This window comes from Lissotriton helveticus, chromosome 6 (genome assembly GCF_964261635.1).
Source record: "Lissotriton helveticus chromosome 6, aLisHel1.1, whole genome shotgun sequence".
NCBI classification, from domain to species: domain Eukaryota; kingdom Metazoa; phylum Chordata; class Amphibia; order Caudata; family Salamandridae; genus Lissotriton; species Lissotriton helveticus.
The window spans coordinates 1,465,683,102-1,465,705,110 of record NC_136067.1 but is presented as its reverse complement, the minus strand read 5'-3'; the positions used below and the strand labels follow the sequence as shown (position 1 = coordinate 1,465,705,110).

At 48.2% G+C, this 22,009-nt stretch overlaps 1 long non-coding RNA gene across 1 annotated transcript in view; it reads left to right on the top strand.

Moving 5' to 3' along the window:
• Positions 1–21,693: 21,693 nt before the first annotated feature.
• The window catches only part of LOC144761793 (uncharacterized), a 343,302-nt gene continuing 342,986 nt past the window's right edge, over positions 21,694–22,009 (top strand). Inside the window, exon 1 of the long non-coding RNA XR_013595897.1 lies at positions 21,694–21,788. This is a non-coding gene — a long non-coding RNA (uncharacterized LOC144761793). The remainder of the gene's footprint in view (positions 21,789–22,009) is intronic.

Sequence of the window (22,009 nt, the reverse complement as noted above, 5' to 3'; positions counted from 1 at the left end):
CTGTCAAAGGACCCAAACATATCCAGAGCAACAAGTTGGACCACTACACGATGCCGAGGGGGTCTACACCGAAGCCGAGAAAGATTCAGTCATTGGGAGGCGACACCGTTGGCCCCTTGGCTGAGCCAACGCTGTTGGACATGATGGCGGCTATCAACGGCGTCAAGTCATCCCTTGAACAGAAGATGGAATTGCTGGATAATAAACCAGACACAGTCACTATAGAGGTCAATCTCATCCGCGCTGACCTCACAAAGGCAAGTGAGAAAGTCAAGTCTTTGGACATAAAGACGGCAAGTTAACGAATGATGTGGCTTTGCTTCAGCAGGAGGTTCGTGACCTTAGAGCCGGCAGTGTTCTCACCATTTGGAAACTGGATGAGTATGAAGGGAGGGCCAGACGAAACAAGATCCGTATCATAGGAGTTCCAGAGAAGGCCGAAGGTCCAGCCCCAGATTTATTAGTCAAAGACATTATCCTCAATCATCAAAAGCCCAAGGATTTGGGCAACATTTTCACGATCGAACGGGCACACAGGGTGCCCGGGGGGGGAGGCCCAGGCCTGGAGCGCCCCCCAACCAATGATTGAGAGGGTGCTGAATTTTAGGAACCGTGATGCTATCCTGCAGGCCTCTCGTTCCGGGGGCCCCCTGAAGTATGAAAACACTACCCTTTCCTTTTTTCCTGATCTCACGCAGACTGTTCAGAGACAGCGCCAAAGTTTCCTTGGTGTGAAGAAGAAGCTCCGAAACAGAGGTCTAAAGTATGCAATGATGTTTCCGGCCAGGTTAAGGTTGGTGGTGGAGGGAAGAGCATGGTTTTTCAACAATCCGGATGTGGCATCAGACTGGCTAGACGGCCGCCCCCCAGATGGGCCGGAGGGACAGGATTGAGATGGTGGTGGTGACATGTAGGAACAGGAGTGATGGAGATTGCTGTGTGAATGACTATTCATTCTGACAGGTAGTGGGTTACACCCACGAGGGCCTCGTCTTACTTGACCCCAAGACTAAGAAATGGTGCAGGCAGGGGGTTGGGCTGTCTCTTAAAAGGGGCTGGGGGGGAAGAGGCCCAGATCTCCTCCTATTTTCTACTTTTAGTTAGCCATTAGTTGGTTTTGGGCGACAGGCACACTGCTAGTTGGGGATGGGCGGAAGCCGTGAGCAGGGGTGCAGGGAGGGGGAGTTGGGCCTGAAAGGTTTGTGGGTTTGGGAGTTTGTGGATTTGTTTGAATTTGTTTCTTTTCTTTCTCTTTTATGTTTAGCATCAGATGACAGAGTTATGCTTGTATTTTATCCATACCGTTTCAATGCCATGCGTTAGACTGGGATCAGGGTTGACTGTGCTCAGCTGGAATGTGAACGGCCTCGGGGATAAACTTGAGAGGGGAATGGTGAATCAGCTAATTAGAAGACACTCCCCAGATGTAGTACTACTTCAGGAGACTCATCTCATTGGTAGCCGATGTAGTGCCCTGCACAGAGAAGGTTATAAACTGGTTGCTCATGCTGGGTTTACCTCGGGATCTAGGGGAGTCAGCATTTTAGTTAAGAACTCCTTCCCCCTTTGCATTCAACATGGTCGGACCAGCGAGGCTGCTACATCGGGATATCATGGGCAGTGGGAGGAGAAGGTAGTTACTTTCATGTCCATCTATGTTCCGCCTAGTCTTCAAGCAGACACCTTCCGTGACCTGGGCACGATTTTTCTCTCTTTGCCGCTGGGTTTCCTTGTGATGTGGGGGGAACTTCAATGCAGTGGTAGATGGGGAACTAGATAGACACCCGGCACGACCATTGAGACCGGTGCAGAGATGGCTCCCTGACTTCTTAGAAACGACGGGACTTGTTGACGGGTGGAGGATAAGGAATCCAAATGAGGTACACTACACCCATGTGTCTGCCGTGCACCACAGCCTGTCCAGAATAGATTACATGCTGTTACCAGTGGCCCAGGCCGCCGCAATGTGTGAGGTACAACACCTGGGAAGAGGAGTCTCCGATCACTCCATGATCTGGCTCCGGGTGGAGACTGGTCAAGCAGATGTAGGAAGAGTAGCCCCAATAAATGTGTGGCTCCTGAAAGACCCGGCCACAAAGAAAGAAATCACTAAAATTACGGAAAGATATTTCCAAGAAAATAGTAGCACAGACTCTGTGGGAAGCTTTCAAAACTGTGATTCGTGGGGAGGTAGTGTCTCTGGTCACTGGGAAAATGAAGCGATGGGCCGAAATGGACAGGGTAGAGGCGGAAGTGGTGAGGCTGGAGGAGGAGGTGTCTCAGGCAGCAGCCCCAGACGATATGCACCGATTAAAGCTGTGCCAGGATGAATATAGGGGCCTTGCTGGAGACAAGGCCAGAGCACAAAATGATGAGACAGAGAGCCGGATCTATGAACATGGAGACAAGGCCGGTAAATTAATAGCGTGGCTTGAGAGGGGGGGGGTTAGCGTTTAGGCTGGTGCCGGAGCTACAGGGGGAAAACTCCAGTATAATAAGGGACCCGCAGGCAGTGGCTGACAAGTTCTGGAAATACTATAGAGGGGTATACACTACTGCCGGGAAGTACTCGGCGGCAGACAATGTAGAAATGATCAAGGACATCCGGATGCCCACTTTATCAGATGACAACTGGAAATACATAGACTCCCCATTCACTAATGACGATGTGGCGCAGGCCATTAGAGGGGTTCATTCCGGGAAAGCTACGGTTCCAAATGGGATTCCTATAGAACTTTATAAATTGAGTGCTAACAAATTGGCCCCCTTTGTGCGGTCTATGTTCGCAGAGAGTAAGGAGAAGGGTCAGCTCCCTTATGACCACTTTGACCAGCAGGTGGCAAATTTAATTCTCAGGGAGGTTATACTCCAATTTTTCCTCTCTAAACCCCCCTGACCACTGGATAGTACACCGGTAGTCTTTTTGTGTTAAATACTTTAGAGCAGCGCACAGCTGTGGGGTCTTTTTGAACCGATTGGATCAGTCAGTATCCATTTTAGAAGCAGGGGACTACCAGTAACCTGTGGTTTCTTGCAGATTTAGACACTTTATTTTACCATACACATTGATTAGATACCCTCACAATTGCCATGGTTGATCTAATGGGGATAGGCTATACCGATGATGATGCATCAGCCATTTTAGCAGGCCCATCGCTGTTATCAGATACCAACATTAATCAAAGTCTATCCCAGCACAAAATTGGGACAAACTCTAAGAATTGAAACGCTGCCAGATGAGAGTACTCCTACACGGTGCCATCATGACTGAGTACCTCAGAGGTAATGCAGCACCAACAGGCTTGTTGGTTACTAACGCACCTAGGATATTTCTGGACGACCCTCTTTTTAAAAAAGAATGGTCACTGATTGCATGGCGTTGCTCACGGGATTGGTTGATCCTGATTATTATTACTGCCAAGCGCCTCTCAGATGCCATATTAGTTAAAATCAAGACTAGTGAAGACCATCTACTCACTGAAATCAAACTGACGCAATATAAGAAGAAATTGGAGGAAGTGAACAAGGAAATAACCGAACACAAGGATTATTTAATGCAGAACAAAATTTCCAAACTACAAAAAGATCTTAAAAGATTCAGTCATGAGAAAGTCTACCCCTATATAAAGGACGATTACAAGGGAGACCAACCCACTGATACAGGATCCTCACGAAGCAGTTACACGGGATCTTCAGACTCAGAACAAGAGGGGAGCTCAAGTGATGGACCAAATACCCAATGGGACCCTACTTCCAACCCGACTATAACCAGCATTTTTGAGGACAGGGCGGAAGGAGAGGCAGACGTGGCAGACGAGGCAGCAAAAGAATCCAATGGGAAGAAGACAGAACAGGACCCAACACAAGGAGCAACATGAGGGGCCAACCACAACCCGGGACAAGCGGAACGAGGGAATGATAGTAAACCTCTCCAGTACCACTCTTACGAAGGATGAGATGACTGTCTTGGAAAAGGGACTTGGTTTTGTCCCTACAACACATTTGGATAAATTTCACCTGAGATGTGAACTCAGCGAGTTCTTTAGGAAAATAAGATTGAAGACCTTCTTCATGAATAAAGTAGAAGCAATGATAGAAGGCAACTACACAGATCTGAAAAACAAGTCCACTTTCTTACCTCCATCTAACCTCATGCCTCCGGAAGTTTTTGCATTTGAGGAGGCATTTGTAAAAGAAATTGAGGAACTACAGCCAAACAGAAATATCTACAATAATTTGAGTAACAAGGAATGGACTGCACTGGAAAATTTGAAGAAAAAACCTGGTCTTGTTATAAAACCAGCCGACAAAGGTGGAGCTACGGTTATCTAGGATACCATAGCGTACCAAACAGCATGCCTTACCCTCTTGAGTGACACTAAATACTACCAGAAAATCTACAGAGACCCTACAGAGAGACTGAGGAAGTCTATTAACATCACGACAACAGAAGCTCTAGACAAAGGTTGGATATCCAAAAAAGAACACAGATTCCTAAACCAGGAAGAACCTAGAATCCCGTTGTTCTATACTATTCCAAAAATCCACAAAGGCAAAATACCACCTCCAGGCAGACCAATTGTCTCCGGTTGCGGATCAGTCTTGGAACGCTTGTCCCAATACACTGATTGGTTCCTGCGCCCATTAGTCAAATGCATCAAATCCTTTGTACAAGACACAAAACACCTTCTCAACCTCCTACTTGACATCGAGTATGATCCCAGTATAAATATACTAGTATGACTTGACGTTGAGGCACTTTATACCAGCATACCACAAACTGAAAGCGTCAACGTCATAGAAGACTTACTCAGGAAAGAAGTTTGGGAATGGTCAGTACCCGTACAATGGATTGTGTCCCTCATCCGTTTGGCGTTAACTGGGAATTTCTTTACATTTGAGGACCAACTATACCTTCAGACCCATGGAACATCAATGGGCAACACGTTTGCTCCTAGCATATCATGTCTGTATATGAGTCAATTTGAGGACCTACATATATGGGCCCCTAATCCATATACTACCAACATATGTAGATGGTACAGATATAGAGACGACGTCCTTATGATATGGAAAGGGTATGAAGGAAGCCTAAAAGAGTTTGAAGGTTGGATCAATCAGATTAATCCCCACCTACACTTCACGATGAATAAAGACAGGATGATGGTACCATTCTTAGACATTAATATCACCGCTGGTAATGGCACCTTAAGCAGCTCCTTGTACACCAAGCCAACAGACAAAAATAGCTTGCTGAGGTTTGACAGTGCTCATCCTTGTGCTCTAAGGGAGAACCTTCCAGTTGGACAGTTCCTACGTATTCGTAGGAACTGCTCTAACATTCAGGATTACAAAAAAGAGGCCAAAATACTGACTGACAAACTCGAAGATTAGAAATACCCATCCAAAATCGTTGAAAAAGCTAGTAAAAGAGCACGAAACACACCTAGAGAATCCCTCCTGGAAACTCATGAAAGGCTTGAACCACAACAGCTGATCTGCGTCACAACATTTAATTCCTCATCTAATCAAGTAAAAAAGATTATAAACAAGAAATGGAGTATATTAACTTCGAATCAACTGACATTTGAGAGACCCATGTTCTCTTTCAAAAAGAACAAGAGTCTAAAAGATTCATTGGTTCATACGGATAGTTTTCAACCCAGACCAAATAACCAATCCACCCTTTGGAACGCGCCACCAGTGATGGGACATTTTCGATGTGGTATGTGCGTAGTATGTGAATTTACTGAACATACAAAACATCTGGACCTGGGATTATCAACCCCTTGGGAGCAAAGGGCCCACACAAATTGCAATACAGAGGCAGTCATCTATCTTATCAAATGCCCCTGCCAACTACTATATGTAGGAATGACATCACGCAAAATTAAAACTCGCATTTGTGAACACAGGAGTACCATCAGGGGAGCAATAACAGCTACAAAACTGACTGACCACTATGTGGAGAAGAACCATAAGGACACCGACATCAGATGGACCGTAATTGAAAAAGTTAAAGCCAACAACAATTTACAAAAAGTGCTACTAGAAAAAGAACAGAGATGGGTTTACCGTCTCAAAACACATGAGGCAGGATTGAATGACTCAATACCCTGGAGCCAGTTGAGAAAATAATAGGGTGTAATTGCTTGGACTGGTCGCACCTACTATAATCTTCCACTTACACACTATGTGGCATATGACTTTTATTCCATTAGAAAGTGGACAGGATTTTGTTTTGGCTTCCACTTTCCACTTTGTCACATAGCACCTAGTGAACTACATAAAAAAATCCGTATGTCCGTATAGTTTTATTACTCCCATAACATCTTTTGGGTACAGCTGATACAAAAGATATCTCCAAAATGACAATTTTTTGACATTACTATGGGAAATATTCAATGGGGCAGTTAGCTTTAACACACCCTTCATTCCGCACATTTGAGTACATTCCGCGATACACGCATTGAAGCATCGGGTATTATATACAATTGACACCCTTGTGACAATACTCTGAGGAAATATTCATTGGGGCATAGTGCTTTAACGAACTTTGCGCACCGCGCTGCAGATTACATTATGCGATACACTCACTCTGGCTCCTAGTAGTATAATAAGACTTTGACTACAAAGAACTGCTGTCATTACCAAAGATAAACTTTCCACTCCAATACCTTATAGGTGTTAATAAAGCATGAAATGTTCAACGGCGACTAATAGGGTGGGAAACTACTTATCCCATGATCCTTCACTCTGCCACAGGAAGGAGGGATCCTCTAGTTTCCGGTTATCGCGTCACAGTAATGCGAAACCCCCCGGAAATTAACACAGCCGGTTATCTTACCGGCGTCCCAGCAGCTCATTCTCGTAGAGCCGCGGACCGAGACCGCCATAGATTTACGTGATGGGTGATATCTCGAATTGAGTAAGTGCTCGGCCACATTTATCAAAACCGGGGCGGCCTTCCGACACCTGACAGTTAACCGCCAGCATTTTATACCTTGGAACCCTATGCCTTGGGGACATTATCTCAGCGGCATTTTTCTAATTTCTGCCCAGATTTTTCTGCTGATAAATCACTAGGACCACCACACTGCAATTATCGGTCCTTTGAGAAGCCCGAAGCCCCCGTACTTTGGGTAAGTGCTAATGTGGGTACTAAGGTGCATGTGGTATGGATGTGTGAATGGTTTGTTGAATGAACCATAAATGTAATGTGTGATAATTCCTTTTGAAAAAAACAACATGTCTTTTTACTGCAATCAAGACTACCCCCACTGGTTATGTTCACTGGTTCTTACTATCCTAATACTGAATTAGCATTAGAAGATAGAGAGTGACTCAACGTGTGTGTCACCTATTGTAAGCCTGTCACAACACGATGTGAATGAGTGGCACTGAATGGTAGCATTGTTTCCACTATTCCACTATTGTAGCATGCACACCGGAATCAGCATGCACTATCATGGATTAAGCACTTATAAGTATAGAAAATGTCTATAATCCTGTCTCCTCTTGACTTGTGCCCTACAGATGGAGCCTGGCAACACAGGGACATCATAACCTACACGAGGAGAAGCTACTCTTCCCTCGCCATACAATTAGGATAGGGACTTCCATTCCTATAACTCCCTACACATAGAGGGGATATACTTACAGCCCTGAAGAAAGTCCTGGAACTTTATGGCCTTATAAGGACTGAAACATGTCGGCACTAGGGTCATAGGACCATTATAATCCAAAGAAGACCCGTTTCTTATAATTTTTATTGACGGAACCAGACCAACGAATAAAGGGATACCAGGGGTCTGATTGAGGTATTTTATTTTATAATCCCCCTTCCTTCATCTATCTAAGAGCTACCCAACACTGTGGTTGAGCCCACCTCGACTTCTAAGGGTTTGGGTGACCCAATGACGAAGCATGACACCACTAGGATGTGTGAGGGTAACTAAAAAGAACTAGTTCCCCCCCCATACATATGGACATGATTAGCTTGACCGTCACACCTTAAGTGGTTAAGTGCACTATCCTCACTACCACATATAGCGTAGTTATTCCTCATCCTCTACACTATTTGACACACTGTCAAAGATATAGTGTTTTTGGAGTATTTTTTGTGATATATATGGCAAATTTAGTAGTCATCCACAAGGCGGGAAAGCCCAGGACGCTCTGCTCATCCTATTTCCTATCTCATTGCTCAATGCTGAACGTAAAGTTCTAGCGAAGTTGTTGGCGACAAGACTTGTCAAGGTCATCAGTACCCTGGTACATCCGGACCAGTCCGGCTTTATGCCACTCCAAAATACTACTCTTAACCTGCGCTGGTTCCATGGAGATTTGGGTAGGTCCCCCACGATCCAGGAGCCAGCATTGCTGGTGTCGCTCGATGCCACTATGGCATTTGATAGGGTCGAGTGGCCCTACTTGTTTGCAGTCTTGGGAAAGATGGGCTTTGGACCAGAGTTCATTTGTTGGGTGCGTCTATTGTATGCCGACCCCTTTGCCAGAGTAGTGGTAAATAATCATAAGTCTGCTGACGTTCCCCTTGGCAGGGCAAGAGGCAGAGATGCCCCTTATCCCCGCTCTTGTTTGCTTTAGCATTGAGCCGCTTGCGGTGTGGGTTCGATGGGACCGATCGATCTGAGGACTGAGATGGATGTTGGATTGGGAGGATAAAATGTCATTGTATGCTGATGCTATTCTGCTCTATCTCACCAAACCAAGGGTCTCCCTGATATGTTTCCTGTATGTGCTTGCCATATTTGGGAGGTACTCTGGGTTTGCAATCAACTGTTGTAAGTCAGTGCTCTTTGTCCTCAGACGTGACCCGCCGGTGGTCCCGAAAATTACGATACAATAAAAATTTGGGTCCTCCTATGGCCCAATTTAAAAGAGACGTGACGCGTTGGTGGCCACTTCCTCTGTCTCTTTTGGGCAGGGCAGTGCTCTTCAAGATGATGGCCCTTCCCCGATTTTTATACACGCTCCAGAACGCTATGGACCCCGTACCAATGTCTTATTTCAAGGAAATAGAGGCTCTCCAGAGACAGCTTCTTTGGGATGGTAGGCTTCGTGTAGCCTTTTCCAAGCTCACCCTCTCCTGGTATGATGGGGGAATAGGGTTGCCTGACCTACGGAAATATTACTGGGCCTCCCAGTTGGTGGCAGTAAATCACGTTACATACGGGGCCCCAGTGGACCCCGGCTATGCAATGGACCGCTGGCAAGCGCCCGGGGGTGATTTTACCAGGGCACTGTATGCCAGATCGGGACGGTTTCCCCTTGCGGGTCCTACGGCACACGCTGTACAGGTATGGCACGCGGCCAGTAGAAACCTTAAGTGGGAGGGGAGACTAACGCTTGCCATCCCACTATTTAGTTCGGAGAGATTAGGAAGCCTTTGGAAATCTAAGGGGTTCGACAAGTGGGAAATTATCGGGATTACGAAGATTAAAGACATCTGGGGGAAAGACACAATTCACACGTTCGATTCCCTTAAGCAGAAATATCACCTTCATGATAGGGAGCACTTCCGCTATCTCCAGGTCAGACACGCATTACTTACACATATCCCCGTAGGCACGTTACTCCCAGATGCTTCTCCCCTTGAGGACCGTGTGTTGGTTGGTCTTCTCCCAGAAAAGGCCATCTCCCTAATATATAAAAAACTAATTAATAATACGGAGGACCCGCTGGTACTAATTAGGACACAGTGGAGTGCTGATGGAATTGAGTTGAATGACGAGGATTGGCGGGAGGCGGTCTCCTCTCCACGGGTAGTGGCAATACAGATGAGGCTCAGATTAGTGAGTTAATAATTCTTCACAGATCGTATGTCATGGGGCCTCGTCTGGTCCTAATGGGTAGGTCAGAGAGTGGGGAATGTCGCAGGGGGTGTGGAGAACTTGGCACATTCATGCATATTTTGTGGCACTGTAGGGAGGTACAGGTCTATTGGGTAGAGATCCATGATAAACTGCAGGATGTCCTTGGGATAGAGATATGGCCAGAGGCTCGTAGGTGTATTTTAAATGTTTGGGAACCCACAGATCTGTGTCCTTATAAGCGACAGTGGGTAACGTTAGCATGTATGGTTGCCAAGCGCAACATTGCTTAGCTGTGGGGAGCGGGACAGCCATCGGGAAATGGGCAGATGATATGGACTGGTGTATGTTTAGTGAGAGGTTGGTCTACACTTCTAGAGGTTGTCCCCAAAAGTATGGTAAGATCTGGGCAGACTGGAACTGCTATTGTGGTGACATTTGTACGCCCCCGATCAGTCTGGAAGAAGAGGAGGCGCAGGAGTCCCTGTGATCCCTTGATCATCATCCTGTATGTATTGTTTGAAGCATGGACCTGTATTCTTGACGACTGTGTAACTGATCAATGTCACCTGATGTCTTTCGTTTGTTAACTGTTAATAAAAAGATTTGTAAAAAAAACAAATGCTGAAGTGCTTTTGCTCCTATATAAACATGGCAAAATTGGCTTACACCTGATTGGCATATTTAATTTACTTATAGGTCCCTAGCAAAATGGTATACCATATGCCGAGGGCCTGTGAATTAAATGCTACTAGTGGGCCTGCTGCACTTATTGTGCCACTGGCCTAAGGGGCCCCTTGAAACATGTCTAAGGCCTACCATTGCTGACTGCAGGCAGTTTTAAGCAGAAAACGTTTCTTGGCAATTTACCCCGCTTACCAATCCTTATATGCAATAGATGGGGAGTTTATGTCACCCCTGAGGTAGGCCCTAGGTAGCCCATAGATCAGGTTGCAGTGTAATTAAAAAGTTGGGCATGAGCTTTGCATGTCCTGATAGGGAAAAACTCCTAAATTTGTTTTTCACAACTGTGATGCCTACCTCTACCATTGGAAAACAGTCAGTTGCCTTATTACATTTAATAAATGCTTACTTTTGATTGGAAACTTGTAAATAGTTTGTGTTTGGTATCTGAGAAATTGTGAATAAAAATCTTTATTTGTAATGTCATATTTTAAGTTATACTTTTGAAAATGCCACTTTTAAAAACGGTCTTCCGCCTGTTCCTAGGTCACATGACTGGGTGTAGTTGGCAGTTGGCCTTTGTTTATTCCTCTCAGCCAGCGAATAATAGAGGGATTAGGTGTGCCTGGGTAGGCCATCACTGGCAGGATTGGAGAGGGGGGACAGCCCCACTTGCAACTGAATGAACTGTGCTCTGCCTTCACACAAAGGAAAGTCAGGAGGCAGGGGAAGCAGCAAACTTCAATCACTTCAAAGGAAATTTTCTAGAAATGTCTCCTGCTTCGAAGGAGGCACCAAGTATTAAATTAGGACCCTCAGACCCACTCTTCAGTACACTTTCTATAACTGCGGAAGGACTGTCAGAGGACTGCCTGCTGCGTACTTAAGAGGACTGCTTTGCTGCACCTGGAAGGGATGCTTTGCTGCCTGAAGACTGTCTTGAACCGCCAGAGGCCTGCCCTGCTGTTTGAGTCCTGTTCTACTGCTGAACATATTTCCACTAGAGTGTCTCAAATGGCTATTTGGCTGTCTTCCTGATCAGAGCTTCAGGGACAGAAACAACTCCAACCATCTTGAACCTGCACCTAGATCCAGCTTGAGTGAGCCCTAACCTCCTTACTGGTGTCCTTCCATTCCTGGATTCTTAGTGGTGGTGTTAGACCTGACATCATTGGCATGAGTCTCTCCTCCATTTTTTCTGTTTGCCTCCTCTGTTTACGATGTTTTTGCTGGTATATGCTTTGGGCACTGTGCCACTGCTGATCAGTGCCACAGTGCAAGTGCTCACTATGTGAAATTGCTGTATTGATTGAACTCCATGTTTGGCTTATTTGGTTTACTGTCAGTCCCTAGTAGAGAGCACCAGGAGTGCCAGGGCTTGTAAATACAAATGCTGCTAGTGGGCTTGCAGCACGTGTTGTGCCACCCACAGAAGCGGCCTAGTAAAAGTACGCCTACAGGTCTGCCATTGCTAGACCTACGTGCAGTCTGGTACTGTCACGCAGACTGCGCAAGTACACCTACTTGCCAGTCCCTAAACCTTCCCTTAACTTCATGTTAGTCACCCCTATGGTAGGCCCAAGGGCAGGGTGCATTGTAAGCATAAGGTAGGACAAGCCTGACAACTTTGGCATGTCCTAATAGTGAATTACAGCCATATTCGTTTTTCACTATTGTAAGGTTACCTGCTCTCCATCAGTTAGAATGGGCTGCCAGGATTATTAATGCTATAATCCTAGCGGGCTCGGGGAGCATGGTGCAATGTCGAGTTTGGTATCCCTGAACTCAGGGTTTAATAACGCATCCGTTTGGGTGGATGGTTTTTGGACTCTGTGTTTGAAAATAGCACTTTTAGAAAGTAGCTATTTTCTTGTCTAACTGTCTACCGGCCTCTGCTGGTTCTGGTGTGCGTGTGACAGGAGCTGGGTGGCTCCAGAGGTCTGAATGAGTCAGTGTGGGGTGAGTGGGGCATTTGCATTGAGAGTAGGGGAAGAGTAGCTCCTGATAGCCTGCCCTGCCTGATACAATGCTGGCTCCGCCCCCCTGCCAGGCGACTGATGACTCTGTGCCTGCCAGGGACTTTCCTGGCCCCACCTCTTGCCGGGCAACTGATGGCCCTGCCCCTGCCAGTGACAATGCTGGCTCCGCTCCTGCTGGGCGGCTGAAGACTCTGCCCTGCACAATGAATAGGCCAGGTGCCTAGGCCTGGCAACACCCACAACAAACCCAGGATGGGCGGAAATTCCCCTGCATGGACAAAGGGATCAAAGCCAAAAAGGGGTATAAGAGAAGGACCCCTGAACCAAGAATTCAGATCACTTCTGACAAGGAAACCTGAACCAAGGACAAGAAGCCTGCTGATCCAAGGACTGCCGACCCCTTCTGCCAGAGTGCTGTTTGTTGGGGGAATCCTGCAGTTGCTTCTTTATTTTTGCCAAGGAACCAGGAGAGAGGAACTGAGTGTGTACTCTCAAACTTGCTAAAGAAAATCTCCAAGGGTTGGAAGAGTGCCAGCCTCCTGTTGAAGTCACAGGGCCAAAGGACTTCATTTATTTGCTGAAAGTGCTTGTTGCTGGAACCTGAAAATCCAGCACCTCTGAAGAATCCAGCAATCTCGACGCCGACGGACACCGCCGAATCCAGCTCGACATCGTGAGTAACGGCTCCAGTGTCCCGCACCTTCGACGCCGGCCGCCGGGCCCGATCGACGCCAGTAGCGACGCCAGTGAGTAGCGAGTTCGGCTCCAGCTCCAAGTGACCCTGTGTCGACGCCGCCGCTGATCGCATCGACGCCGAGCCCTCTCGACGCCGTGAGCGCTGCTCACTCTTGCAACATCGACATCGCCGTATCCTGCTTCATCTCGTGAGCGCTGCTCCCGCCTGACTTCGGTCGACGCCACTGCAGATCGCCCCGACTCCGAGGCCTGATCGACGCCGAAGACGCGACGCCGGACATCTCGACGGCGCTGATCATCGTGTGCTTCACTTTTCCAAGGTACTGTGTTGTGGGGGTCTGTGCGACTCCGGGCTCGACGTAGCGCTCCTCGCGGTCGACGCCAAACCTTTGGATTAACTTTGCCTCGACGTCGTGTGACTCCCATGTGGGTTACATTGTTGCCAAGAACTTTGTTTTAAAGAAGAAGAGTTGCTTTTGTTACTAAAGACTTTGTGCTAAGAAGAAACCGTACTTGAACTATTATTTTTCCTTCCAAGAGTATTTATTAAGATTGTGGTATATTTTTGTCGTTATTTGGTCTTGTGCTAAGCCTTATATAAACATTCTTATTTTTATAATACTACTGTTTCGTGTCCATTTGTAGTGTATTCACTTTATTACTGTATGTGGTCATAAATGCTTAACGCACTGCCTCTGAGATAAGCCTGTCTGCTTTGCCAAGCTACCAAGGGGGTGAGCAGGGGTTATCTAAGTGTGTGATCCCCTTGCCCTGACTAGAAAAGGTGTGTCCCTATTTGTCAGAAGTGTATACCTCTGCCAACTAGAGACAGCCGCTTCTAACATTGGTGGGTCAGCGGTGAGGATTTGAACTTTGCATTTATGACCCATGTGCAGTGATTAGTGTGCGCTACATAGTGAAAGCAGACCATAGCGCAGCCACAATCTGTTTTGGTTGGATATCCTATTTTTGTTCTCCAATTTCCTGAAGCTTGATTTTTGAAACTGCCAGTTTTGACCATGAGTAATGCTGGAGGCACTACCCCTGTTGTTGTTGTGGAGGAGTTTGATAGGAGTAAGGTAAAGGATTACAAGTTACAGCAGCTGAAATCCTTTTGCAAGCAATTTAAAGTTCCTACAACAGGCCTCAAAGTAAAGGAAGAATATCTCAAAGCATTGGAGGCCTGGTTAGAGGCCAGAAATCCCTCTGATCTGGTGGTGGTACCGACAGGGGAAGGGGAGGAGGAGGTGCCAGTGAATGGGCCCACATCCCCTGCTGGCAGCAGTGTTTCCTCCAAAGGTCTTTCTCCTGAAGAAAGAGAAGAAAGGGCGAAGGAGCGAGCATACAACATGGAGATGGCAAAACTTAAGATAGATGGGCAATTGGAGATAGAGAATGCAAGAGGCAGGAGAGAAGCTGATATGGAGATCAAAAGGTTGGAGTTTGAAAGAGAAAAGTTAGCTTTTGAGCGTGAGAAAATGGTGAGGGACATGGAGCTTAAAGCTAAGAATTTAGAATTGAATCCCTCTGGTGGCAGCATCCCATCTGTGCCTGCAGAAAGTAGGTTTTATTTTCCTAAAGATGTGATCAAAGATTTTCAGAAGAATGAGGATATTGGTCAATGGTTTAAAGCATATGAGTTAGCATTGTTGGCCCATCGGGTCCCTGAGAAGGATTGGGGAGCGGGGTTGTGGGGTCGCTTTGTGAATGAGGGAAGAGATACCCTGTTAGACATGCCTGTTGAGGATAGGATGTCTTATACTCATATGAAAGATGCTTTAATGTTAAGGTATGGCCTAACCCCAGAAAAGTACAGACAGGCCTTTAGAGAATGTAAGAAATTGCCTGGTACTACGTGGGTTGAATATGTGTCATTTTTTTGCAGAGCCATGGATGGTTGGGTAAAGGGCAGCAAAGTGGAAAGTTATGATGCTCTTTATGATTTGTTTGCTTGGGAGCACTTGTCTAATAACTGTTTTCCAGAGCTGCGCCATCACCTTATTGATAGCAAGATATCTAACCCTGGAAAACTTGCTGAGGAGGCGGACCGCTGGGTCAGTACCAGGGTCCACAAGGGTCCAGTGGGAGACTCAGCCAAAGGTGGGCAGGGTCCCCAGCAGAAGAGTGGGGGGGACAAGGGTAAACAGAGGGAGTTCCAGAAAGGGCCCCAAAGTAATCCCCAAGGGAACCAAGGGAAGGGTTCCCAGCCTCCCCCTGTGAAGAAAGCAGAGGCCCCGACAGGTAAACCTGGTCATAGGGGCCCAATGACCTGCTTCGCTTGTAAGCAGGTGGGACACCGTTTTTATGATCCCCAGGGTCCCTTGAAGAATTCTGGTGCACCACCCCGTGCACCCTCCCGTCAGTTGGCGAGTGTAGCCCTGGGAGGGGAGGAGATGGTTGCCCATGGTGGGGAGGGTCCCGCAGAGATGTCCCTGGTCTCTTTAGGAGACATGGAAATGGTCCCTCCACCCCCTCTGCCTAGTAACACTAAGAAATATAGGCAGTGGGTGACCATTAATGGCCATAGAGTGGAAGCTCTCAGAGACACCGGAGCGAGTGTGACAGCTGTCAAGTGTCACTTGGTGTCCAGAGAGCAGGTGGTTCCCCACGCATTCTACCCTGTGATAGCTGCTGACAACTCCCAGAGAGAGTGTGAGGTAGCTCAGGTTCCCTTTGAATGGGGGGGAGTTTCAGGTACTCTTCAGGTTGCTGTAAGGCCCGCCATGCCTGTTGATTGTCTCCTGGGCAATGATTTGGAAGACTCCCCTTGGGCTAAGGTGGAGAGGGAGACCCATTTGAAAATGTTGGGTGTGCCAGAGTGGGTGTGTGCAACCACTCGATCCATGACAGCAAGTAAGGGTGTTGATGGGGTTCTGGAGCCTGAAAGTATGGCCCAGGACCCAGCTGTGAAGAGAAGAGGCAGGGGGCGCGGGAAACCGTCCCCCGTAGTTCCCGTGGTCCAGGAGGAGGCAGACCTTGAGGGGCATGCCCTGGAACCCACAGGTGAACAAGTTGCTGAACTGGGAGACCTGCCCGAGCTGACCCACTGGCAGCAGGATGGTGGTCCCTCCAGGGAAGAATTTTGTGCAGAACAAAAAGTGTGCCCTTCTCTTGTGGGTATGAGGCAGCAGGCCTCAGCCCAGACAACAGGTGAGCAGTCAGGGTCACATTTGGTCTACTGGGAGAACGATCTCCTGTATAGCGAGCCTAAGGCTGCTGAGCCTGGGTCAGCCCGTGTGCTGGTGGTACCCCAGCGCTTCAGAGCCTTCCTACTGGGTTTGGCTCATGACGTTCCGTTAGCTGGACATCTGGGGCAGGACAAGACCTATGACAGGCTTGTCACCCATTTTTATTGGCCTCAGATGAGAAGGGATACAGATATCCATTGCAAGACCTGTCAAACTTGCCAGGCAAGTGGGAAAAGTGGGCGGAAGCAGAAGGCTCCCCTCCAACCTTTTCCCGTGGTCAGTACCCCCTTTGACCGGGTGGGGATTGACATTTTGGGGCCCCTGGACCCCAAGACAGCCATGGGCAACAGGTTCATCCTGGTCTTGGTGGACCATGCCACACGGTACCCGGAAGCCATCCCTCTCAGAACCGTGACGTCCCCCGTGGTGGGACGGGCACTGATGGGTGTTTTCTCCCGAATGGGGTTCCCCAGAGAGGTGGTGTCAGACCGGGGCACCAACTTAATTTCCAACTATATGAAGTCTCTGTGGAAGGAGTGTGGGGTAACCTACAAGTTCACCACTCCTTACCACCCTCAAGGTAATGGGTTGGTTGAAAGATTCAACCGTACCCTTAAAGGCATGATTATGGGTCTTGAAGAACCAATGAGGCGTAAATGGGACGTCCTCTTGCCATGCCTGTTGTTTGCTTACCGTGAGGTGCCACAGAAGTCTCTAGGGTTCAGCCCCTTTGAGCTTTTGTATGGACACCCGGTAAGAGGACCTTTGAGTCTGGTCAAAGAAGGCTGGGAGCAATCTCCCAGGAAACCTCCCCAGGATGTATACAGTTACATGCTGGCCTTTAGGAACCAGACTAGGCGCTTCAGAGATCTTCCTCAGGCAAATCTGGAGGCCAGCCAGGAAGAGATGAAGCGGTGGTACGACCAGAAGGCCACTCTGGTAGAGCTTCAGCCTGGACAGAAAGTTTGGGTCATGTCCCCTGTGGAACCGTGTGCGCTCAAGGACAGGTGGACTGGACCATTTGAGGTTGTGGAGAAAAAGAGCGATGTCACCTACATGGTGGACTTAAAGTCTCCCAGGAACCCCTTGCGGGTCCTGCATGTCAACCGTTTGAAGCCCCACTTAGAAAGGTCCGAAGTGGGCATGCTCCTAGCTACAGATGCTGGAATGGAGGAGGAGAGTGAGCCTCTTCCGGACCTCCTGTATGCAAAAGAGCAAGATGGGTCAGTGGATGGTGTTGTCCTCTCTGACACCCTGACCCCTTAACAGCAGCAGGATTGTCGCCAGTTGTTGGGACAATTCCCTGATCTGTTTTCCTTGATTCCTGGTGTCACTCAGTGGTGTGTCCATGATGTGGACACCGGGGACAGCACTCCTGTGAAGCACAAGGCTTACAGAGTGACTGACAAGGTCAGAGCATACATCAAGGAGGAGGTCTCCAAAATGTTTGCCTTAGGGGTGGTTGAGTCCTCTAGCAGTCCTTGGGCCAGCCCAGTGGTCTTGGTCCCAAAGGCTGCAGCGCCTGGTGCTTCACCGGAACTTCGGTTCTGTGTGGATTACCGAGGACTCAATTCAGTCAGCAAGACTGACGCGCACCCCATCCCCAGAGCTGATGAGCTCATAGATCGGTTAGGGGCTGCCCGGTACCTTAGTACGTTTGATCTAACGTCTGGGTACTGGCAGATCGCCTTGACTGATGGGGCAAAAGAGAGGTCAGCATTCTCCACACCAGATGGGCACTACCAGTTCCGGGTTATGCCCTTTGGGATAAAGAATGCCCCTGCCACCTTCCAGAGGTTGGTCAACTAGGTCTTGGCTGGACTGGAGGATTTCAGTGCCGCCTACCTGGACGACATCGCAGTGTTCAGCGCCAGCTGGGAGGAACACTTGCGCCACCTCCAGGAAGTGTTGTTGGCCCTGCGCAGAGCAGGCCTCACAATCAAAGCCAGTAAGTGCCAGATCGGGCAGGGTTCAGTGGTGTACTTGGGGCACCAAGTAGGGAGCGGCAAAGTGGCCCCCCTGCAACCCAAGATTGATACCATCCTGGCATGGGCACCGCCCAAAACCCAGACTCAGGTGAGAGCCTTCTTGGGTCTCACGGGTTACTACAGGAGGTTTGTCAAGGATTATGGTAACATTGTGCACCCCTTGACTTCACTGACTTCCAGGAAGCAGCCAAGACTTGTGATCTGGACTGACGCCTGTCAGACGGCCTTTGACACCCTGAAAACTGCAATGTGCACAGCACCCATACTCCAGGCACCCACCTTTTCTAAAGAATTTGTTGTCCAGACGGACGCTTCAGAGCATGGCGTGGGGGCTGTTCTAGCTCAGGTGAATGAAGAGGGCCGAGACTTACCTGTAGCCTTCATCAGTAGGAGGTTACTTCCCAGGGAACAGAGGTGGAGTGCGATAGAGAGAGAAGCATTTGCTGTGGTCTGGGCGCTGAAGAAGCTAAGACCCTACCTGTTTGGGACTCACTTCCGGGGTCAGACAGACCACAGGCCCCTCAGATGGTTGATGCAGATGAGGGGTGAGAATCCAAAGCTGTTGAGGTGGTCCATTTCCCTACAGGGGACGGACTTCACGGTGGAACACCGCCCTGGCACAGATCACGACAATGCTGATGGTCTGTCCAGATTTTTCCGCCTTAGTGATGAGGACTCCCTAGGGTAAGGGTAGTTCTCCCCACATTTCAGCTGGAGGGGACACGTGTTAGACCTGACATCATTGGCATGAGTCTCTCCTCCATTTTTTCTGTTTGCCTCCTCTGTTTACGAGGTTTTTGCTGGTATATGCTTTGGGCACTGTGCCACTGCTGATCAGTGCCACAGTGCAAGTGCTCCCTATGTGAAATTGCTGTATTGATTGAACTCCATGTTTGGCTTATTTGGTTTACTGTCAGTCCCTAGTAGAGTGCACCAGGAGTGCCAGGGTTTGTAAATACAAATGCTGCTAGTGGGCTTGCAGCACGTGTTGTGCCACCCACAGAAGCGGCCTAGTAAAAGTACGCTTACAGGTCTGCCATTGCTAGACCTACGTGCAGTCTGGTACTGTCACGCAGACTGTGCAAGTACACCTACTTGCCAGTCCCTAAACCTTCCCTTAACTTCATGTTAGTCACCCCTATGGTAGGCACAAGGGCAGGGTGCATTGTAAGCATAAGGTAGGACAAGCCTGACAAGGCTGGCATGTCCTAATAGTGAATTACAGCCATATTCGTTTTTCACTATTGTAAGGTTACCTGCTCTCCATCAGTTAGAATGGGCTGCCAGGATTATTAATGCTATAATCCTAGCGGGCTCGGGGAGCATGGTGCAATGTCGAGTTTGGTATCCCTGAACTCAGGGTTTAATAACGCATTTGTTTGGGTGGATGGTTTTTGGACTCTGTGTTTGAAAATAGCACTTTTAGAAAGTAGCTATTTTCTTGTCTAACTGTCTACCGGTCTCTGCTGGTTCTGGTGTGCGTGTGACAGGAGCTGGGTGGCTCCAGAGGTCTGAATGAGTCAGTGTGGGGTGAGTGGGGCATTTGCATTGAGAGTAGGGGAAGAGTAGCTCCTGATAGCATGCCCTGCCTGATACAATGCTGGCTCCGCCCCCCTGCCAGGCGACTGATGACTCTGTGCCTGCCAGGGACTTTCCTGGCCCCACCTCCTGCCGGGCAACTGATGGCCCTGCCCCTGCCAGTGACAATGCTGGCTCCGCTCCTGCTGGGCGGCTGAAGACTCTGCCCTGCACAGTGAATAGGCCAGGTGCCTAGGCCTGGCAACACCCACAACAAACCCAGGATGGGGGGAAATTCCCCTGCATGGACAAAGGGATCAAAGCCAAAAAGGGGTATAAGAGAAGGACCCCTGAACCAAGAATTCAGATCACTTCTGACAAGGAAACCTGAACCAAGGACAAGAAGCCTGCTGATCCAAGGACTGCCTACCCCTTCTGCTAGAGTGCTGTTTGTTGGGGGAATCCTGCAGTTGCTTCTTTATTTTTGCCAAGGAACCAGGAGAGAGGAACTGAGTGTGTACTCTCAAACTTGCTAAAGAAAATCTCCAAGGGTTGGAAGAGTGCTAGCCTCCTGTTGAAGTCACAGGGCCAAAGGACTTCATTTATTTGCTGAAAGTGCTTGTTGCTGGAACCTGAAAATCCAGCACCTCTGAAGAATCCAGCAATCTCGACGCCGACGGACGCCGCCGAATCCAGCTTGACATTGTGAGTAACGGCTCCAGTGTCCCGCACCTTCGACGCTGGCCGCCGGGCCCGATCGACGCCAGTAGCGACGCCAGTGAGTAGCGAGTTCGGCTCCAGCTCCAAGTGACCCTGTGTCGACGCCGCCGCTGATCGCATCGACGCCGAGCCCTCTCGACGCCGTGAGCGCTGCTCACTCTTGCAACATCGACATCTACGACGACGCCGTATCCTGCTTCATCTTGTGAGCGCTGCTCCCGCCTGACTTCGGTCAACGCCACTGCAGATCGCCCCGACTCCGAGGCCCGATCGACGCCGAAGACGCGACGCCGGACATCTCGACGCCGCTGATCATCGAGTGCTTCACTTTTCCAAGGTACTGTGTTGTGGGGGTCTGTGCGACTCCGGGCTCGATATAGCGCTCCTCGCGGTCGACGCCGAACCTTTGGATTAACTTTGCCTCGACGTCGTGTGACTCCCGTGTGGGTTACATTGTTGCCAAGAACTGTGTTTTAAAGTAGAAGAGTTGCTTTTGTTACTAAAGACTTTGTGCTAAGAAGAAACTGTACTTGAACTATTATTTTTCCTTCCAAGAGTATTTATTAAGATTGTGGTATATTTTTGTCGTTATTTGGTCTTGTGCTAAGCCTTATATAAACATTCTTATTTTTATAATACTACTGTGTCGTGTCCATTTGTAGTGTATTCACTTTATTACTGTATGTGGTCATAAATGCTTAACGCACTGCCTCTGAGATAAGCCTGTCTGCTTTGCCAAGCTACCAAGGGGGTGAGCAGGGGTTATCTAAGTGTGTGATCCCCTTGCCCTGACTAGAAAAGGTGTGTCCCTATTTGTCAGAAGTGTATACCTCTGCCAACTAGAGACAGCCGCTTCTAACAGGTGGGGCTAAGGGTACCCAGATAGCCAAAATCAAAAACTTGGGACTTAGAAAATATTTGGACTAAAAACTGCTCTGAGAACTAAGAGGGGATTAAGGCCAACCTGCTTGGCTATCCCCCCAAGATGCATCACCGGTCTGTCTGTCCATGTGTGATCACCTGTACCTACGCTTTGTATTTTGTATATTCCTTGTTGTACTAAAATATTAACTTTTTATTCATTTTAGAGATTTTATTGGACCAACACTTGGTGGATTCCTAAATGATAGATTTCACTTTGAATGGGCTTCAGCAATACAAGGAGCAGTTTCTTTGGCTGTTGTGAGTACATATTTCTTTTCTAGGGAACTATCATTGGGCAACTTTGCCTTGTTTCAAATTGGTTTATTGAAAATATAAGTGATGAATGTCTAAATCTTGATAGATTTCTGAAACCAATAACATACTAAGGACTCATTACATCATTTTATGAAATAGCTTACAATAAAATGTATTTTAATGGCTATTTAGCCGGCTGCCATGTAAATAGTGAATCTTCTGAA